Below are 6,511 nucleotides of genomic sequence, written 5' to 3'. Positions count from 1 at the left end.
AGGGACAAATGTCAACAGAATCAGGGACACAGCCAGAACAAATTAGGGACAATCATGGGCACTTTTAAAACATTAGTGCTATTAATCTGAGACATTCACAGAATCACAACATATTAATTAATATACATTTTCTGAATTAAAAGAAGTCTACACCTCTTAAGTATTGTCATTATTCATTAAGCGAAATTCACCAACTTTCCTTCAAAAGTCTCCATTTTAGGAGGGATTAAGATGGACAGAGCTAAAATTTTAGTCAAAAATTAGGGACAGTTGAGAGATATGATCCACTGGACGTTCTATTGATTTTTTACAGAATATCTGGACAGTTGGCAAGTAGCCACATAAACAATGACGAAGTTTCAAGCAGAAAAGCAATCCTCTGTACTGATTGTAAGACAAGATCGTTTCAATAAAGACTGATTCGACTCCGAAAGGCAATTATGCTGGCCTGTGCATTACAAAAGACACTCACGCTGTAGTTCTAAACTAATTTTAAGATATTGTATTAATTTATTTTATTTCTATAACTTTTGGTAATTGGAAAATCTAAACAAGGAGTTAGGAGTTAATGGAAGACATCCCTTTTATATGACAGCTGACCAGATGTCAGTCATTGTGGTTCCGCCCTGAGGAAAAGGTAACTCCTTTCTTCACAATCACCATGAAGTGCATGTGAATCTATAGCTGGACGTACATTTGTGATAGGGTTACCACCTGGCCCACTTTGTGAGCGAGAGCCTCTTTGGGCAGTTGTGTCCTGCAAAAAAAAATTGAAAAAATGGTAAATGTCCTGAGATCATAGGACAAAAATTTTCCTATAGTTCTTTTGCATAAAACAGTTATTTTGTATCTGAAACACCTAAGAAACAGAATAAGCAACTAAAATGCTACAAGAAGAAGCTTTTATTTAAGCATAAAAGTGAAGTTATGTCCTTTGTATTGGAGTTGGGTATGTTTTGCCCTGCAAAATCTGACGTTTCTACAAAAAAAGTAAAACTTTGGGCATTTGAAAAGATGGTAACCCTGCGCGAAAGAAGATTCTGTTCACGGTTTACATGCCGTACCTCTTACCATTAGTGGCTTATAAATATTTAAATGCAAAGGGGTGTCACCATCGGCAATATACGAATAAAGTTAATTATTAGTTATACAGTAATGTTTAAAGAGAACCAATTATTCTTTAACGAAGCTTTGACCTGTAAAGACCTTTGTGCGCGTCTTTTTACGTGAGCATCCTGAGGGCGTTACTAATCATTATACATACCCTAGAGGCATAGCGTATATCGCTAACAAATTAGCAACAACGTAGTAACGAGCTCAGCAACATAAATGTTTTTTGTAACTATTCCAATATACAGGAAGTTCTACAATCTAGCAACTAGAAACAAAATTGCGACTTTCAGTTCCTCACAGTGGAACAGGAACACATTTTCTGGCGGGATTTACAATAGCGGACGTATTTGTATGTTACACAGCTTCCTTGAAACTTCCGGCAAAGCAAACAAGTTTATATTAATTCTTAAGTAAATGCATGGAAGAAATGTATTAATGTGTCTTTACTGCTCTGTTGTGTAGCAGCAGAAATTCTTTGCCTTTATTCAAACATAAGGGAGTTTCTCCTTTTTTGCAGCACTGCTCAGTCAGGTAAGGTTTGCTTTCCTACCAAGGGCAAGTGTTTACATTACTGCCTACCGACACGTGGGTTAGGTCCGACAGGTGTATTTTTCAGGTATACCCCCTTTGAGGAACGTTCCTCATTTTTACTCCTAAAAAGACCGTGTGTCTTGCAATTCCACAATGAAAGGGTATGTAACGCATTCAGTCATTTTAACTGAAATTCGTGATAAATGGTTCTGCATCATATTATTTCATGAAAAGAATGTTTTTATAAGTATAAAGCCATATATCCATCTGGTGAGATTCTTAGTTGAAGTTGTTAATAAATGATTTGATTCACATTATGAGGGGTAGTGTTTCATATTTTGGAGAAGAAAGGTTGTAAACTATAACTACAGTGTTGACACACTGCCAGGAAGGAGTATGATGATGTTTTGAGTATTTTGTCCACTTTTCTCGTCTCTGTCAGTTTCTAAGAGCTGAGATATGTGATGTTACTTAGGAATATTTCAGACCGTGAATTCACGACTAATATAGCAAGTGAGAAATAATGACTGTTGCTAATCAAAGCTTACTGTTGACTTCCTTTTCCAGGAAATAAAAGTGTGATAAGAGACCTAAGGACACGTGTGGACAGTAGTCTCTCCTTTGATAATCACATCACCACAGTAGTCAGGAAATCCTTCTATGTGGCACGCCTCATCACAAAAGGTTTCTCATCCATGAAAAAAGAGGTCATTGTACCTTCTACTCATGACTCATTAGACCCATTATAGAGTGCAACTCCCATTTTGGTATGTACCTCACAAGACATCTACAACAACTGGAAAGGCCGCAGAAATACCTCAGAGGATGAGTAGCCTCAAACAGATGCCCTACGCAGACTGTCTCAAAAAACTCCAGCTTTACTCTGTGTCACATATCGCCTACTCAGAGGCAATCTCTGTCTAACCTACAAAGCTATGTCAAACCCAGAGCTGTTGGACATGCTCCACTTAAAGAAATCCCAATCCCTCCAAGCTACACGCTCTAGGGACCTAAACCTTGTCACCACAATAAACAGAACATGCTGGAGGGATAGATTACTGTCCCAGAGACTTCCCATACTCTGGAACAAACTACCTATCTGTATCAAACAAAGCTCCTCATTAGCACTCTTCAAGAAAAATCTTGATGATTGGATGGGAGATAGGAAATTCACCCCAGGGATCACTTCTGTGGCTCTGCTTGACAAGGGCACAAGAAAATAATTTTCTTCAGTGGCAAAAGCCTGGGCACCGTTTGGCTAGGCTTATATAGGCCCTAGAGCCAATAGCCTAGTACCTACCTATGAACCTATAAAACGATTTGTCTTCCAACAAACAAGTATTTAGCAGTACAGTATTTTCTGTGCATAGCATACAATATTGATTTTATAGTAGTAGTAAAGTAATGGAACTCTTATGTCGTATTAATGCTTTGAACGTCCTGTGAACACATCTGTATACCTTTCACCCTCTGAACATTAAAAAATTGTAATACTACTACCTTTTAAAATAGTCGCAGAGAGAAGGAACACATTCTTATTTTTTCACCATAGAAGATCTTCATATAATTGACTTTATGTGGTGAGAGATTCTTTGTATAGGGTTAATTTAACAGAATACTTACCCATAAATGTATCTGATTTTATGAAGAAAATCAATAAATCTAGGAGAAATGCTAAGTTTAAAGGCCAAGACCATACAACTGCTCCTAAATCACAGCATTTGAGAGGTATTCTGACAACAACCATACGACACCAAAGGCATCTTCCAGTACAGACACACTTTCCAGATTTCATAGTTGCTATGGCTTTTCTTATTTAGACAATTTTTATGTTCTATGACCTCAGTGCTCGCACTATTCATAACTCTTAGCCTGTCACCTCAGGAATCAGAGCAAAACTAGCAGTTGAAGGACAAATGCCCAATATCAAGTCCACCTTTTTAAAATGTTAGAACAAGCAATTTATAAAGTAGATTGGATAATAGGGACAAGATTTAAATGAATTTTAGGAAGATTAAAATGTTGTAATTAAAACAATTGATAGGGGTTGTGATACAGACTCTGTCATAAAAAAATATAAACTTGTGTATGGGACAGAATCAAAAAGGTTTAAACTTTTAAATAGGATGGCAAAACTTGGTGGCAAAATTAAGAATGTTCTTGAAAATCGGGGACAGTTGTGAGGTATTTATTTGTTTTATTTATTTACATTTCTTTACCGGGGTAGAGCTGCGATCAAGCATGACTAATTTTAGGTCCAGTCAGTTTGTGATTAACATCATGACAGAGTGCAAGTGCTACAACATAAACAGGAAATACCATACAAGTGCAAGATAACTAGTGGTACAGCAATGAGTTCTAGTACATTATACAAACATTCACTATGATGGCAAAAAAAAAAAGTTGTGGTATGATCAGGTGAAACAAGTTAGATTGTTCATCCATAGAAACAGAAGAGCAAGTAGAGCAAAATCAGGAAAGTATGGAAGTGTCTGGTGTTAATGGCAGAAGTAAATATGGCAGGGGTTTATAGAGGATGAAGAATTATATACATATTTACAAGGTGTTTGTTGTATTGTGTATTAGTGAGGGTTATAGAGGTGTCAGTGTGAAGGGTAACAAGTAGATACAGTAGGAAGTTTTGATTAGTTATAAGATATGATCTCTGTTACATTACAGTAACATTTAAATTCTTCTTGGAGAACCTGAGTTGACATTGTTAGTTACATTATTCTGATAGTTATATCTTCAAGTAGGGATTTTCATAGTTTGAGGGACAGGATTTGAGAAGCTGGTCAGTGCAGTGAAGTTTAGAGATGAAAGTTTGGAGTGTAGGTCTTGCTTTAGCATAGTTTTTGAGGTTGTAGTATGGTATGGTTGCCATAAGTTTTATTGTGAGTGGTGACAGGATGTCTTGGTTAAGCAAGCTGGACATTAGGGAGTGTAAGAGGAGGGATGATCTGCCTTATAGAGGTAACCATTTGGCTTTGGCTAGGAAAACGCAGTGATGTCCCATATATGGAGAGTTGGGTGTGAAGCAGCAGATTTTGTTACAGATTGAAGTATTGCTATATATTTTATAAGGCTGTAGCAAAAAGCAGTAAAATATAATTCTAGTTGGATAAGTAGGACTCCTTTACCAATGGCAGTTCTGGCAATGGAGAGAAGCTGTGATACTTTTTGTGCCCAGAAGAGCAAATAGTTCAGCTTGGGACTTGGGAGTCTTTCAATGTGTTACTTGAAAGTTGAAGGGCTGTTTAAGCCAGTTCCCTAGGTTTCTAAAGGTTGCAGTTTCTATGGGACTATTGAACTGATCAGTGATATGTAGTGTTTTAGGGCATGTTGCTAGTCTTTTGATAGTGTCAAAGATCCTAGCTTTTTTGTGGTTCACTAATAGCTGCTTAGTTGTAAGCCAGTTGTTTAGATGTAGAAGATGCAACTGTATTTGATTTTGTATGTCCAGGTGATTTGGACTAGATCTGTACATTACCATGTCATCAGTGTATGGTAGTAGATGAAGATGATATATGTCAAGTGAGAGATTGTTTTTGAAAATGGAGAAGAGCAGTGAGGCCAGTTTTAGAGCCCAGATATGTGGTGATGTTCCTTTTTCATGAATATAACAATTGTTGCTTCAGTGTGCACAGCATTTAGAAAGTGAGGTTCATTTATAATGAATGACTGACTGTTTTAGTGTAGATTATTGTGGGGATTTCTTACATGTTTAGTAGTAAAATGTTAGACAGAATCTGCGTAGTTCTGTTTAATAATCAGATTCTTCAGCACCTGGTGATTATTGCACAAGAAGCAGTCCATCAGCATGAAGGTCACATCATCGGTGACTGTAAACAAATGACAGAATGTAGATCAGAATAGTATACAATGCAAATTCAAGAGCAGTACACTGTGCATCACTTTGAAAGTGCATGCAGCTTGAAGTGCAGAGTGGATACTTACAGTCACCTTATTATTACTGTAATCTCAAAGCCAAATACCTGGAGAGCCGTCCTTAAAAGGGGCTTCCCCGATATTGTTGTGAAAATTTTCTGTGTCTGTCACAGTATTTACACTTCTATGGTGAAACAGTGTTGCAACTGTGATAAATGCCTGTCACCTGTGTATGAAGACCATATGTAATTGTAGGGGATTTGAATCCCATCACTGGCAACTTAAAGTACCACTTAAGTGTATGAGGGGCAGGTTTTAAATTCCTTGAATCCCCTCCCCTCTCCCAAGTAGGTCTGCTGCCTACCAAAGGGATAGTCTTTCAAGTCACACCACTGGTACACAAGTAGGTTAAAATAAAAATAAGTAGTAAACACAAATATGATTCAGTAGCCAATTCAAATACAACCCAATCCCAGGAGGATAAAAGAAATATTCTCTGCTGTCCTTGGTATGGGCTTCAAACATCCACACCCAGGCTAGGTTTACACAATGATCACTTATAAAGCTGACTCTTTGGCTTAACAGCCTAGTCCACTTTCCCACTTCTTTCTCTGTGTGAATCAGTGTCTTCCATTGCCCGTTATTCATGGTGGCTATCTTTCAAATTATTATTTACACACGCAGATACAGAATTCCCAAAGAAGGATGGTATAATTCTCCAATTCCCTCTGGTGTTCTTCTTGGTATGGTAGTACTGCCACTACACTACATATAGCTAGAGACCAAATACATTAGTTACCTGACCACTCTTGATTTATCCAAATGTAAAATATAAAAAATATATCTTAGTGGTAGTATGCTTACGCATTCTGGCTAATTAGTCAGTTGCCATCTGACAGGGCTAAGTAATATACCCAGATGATAAATAACAATACATAAATAATTATCATCTTAAAAGGGAATAAATAAAACTTCACTT

At 37.2% G+C, this 6,511-nt stretch overlaps 1 protein-coding gene across 7 annotated transcripts in view; it reads left to right on the top strand.

Moving 5' to 3' along the window:
* The first annotated feature begins 617 nt into the window (after positions 1 to 617).
* The window catches only part of TFB1M (transcription factor B1, mitochondrial), a 796,864-nt gene continuing 790,970 nt past the window's right edge, over positions 618 to 6,511 (top strand). For 3 of the 7 annotated variants that reach the window (XM_044063418.1, XM_044063444.1, XM_044063413.1), the window contains exon 1: positions 1,269 to 1,644. The gene's annotated coding sequence lies outside the window, so the exon portion shown is untranslated. Of the gene's footprint in view, positions 638 to 668; positions 782 to 1,268; positions 1,645 to 1,783; positions 1,806 to 6,511 lie in introns of those variants that run through there. The other 4 variants (XM_044063432.1, XM_044063422.1, XM_044063437.1 and 1 more) reach the window with 4 other exon arrangements.

This window comes from Protopterus annectens, chromosome 1.part0, assembly GCF_019279795.1.
Source record: "Protopterus annectens isolate FY-2018-M chromosome 1.part0, PAN1.0, whole genome shotgun sequence".
Classification (NCBI taxonomy): Eukaryota; Metazoa; Chordata; order Ceratodontiformes; family Protopteridae; genus Protopterus; species Protopterus annectens.
The sequence above is the reverse complement of the archived record's forward strand: the minus strand, read 5'-3'. Positions and strand labels throughout refer to the sequence as shown.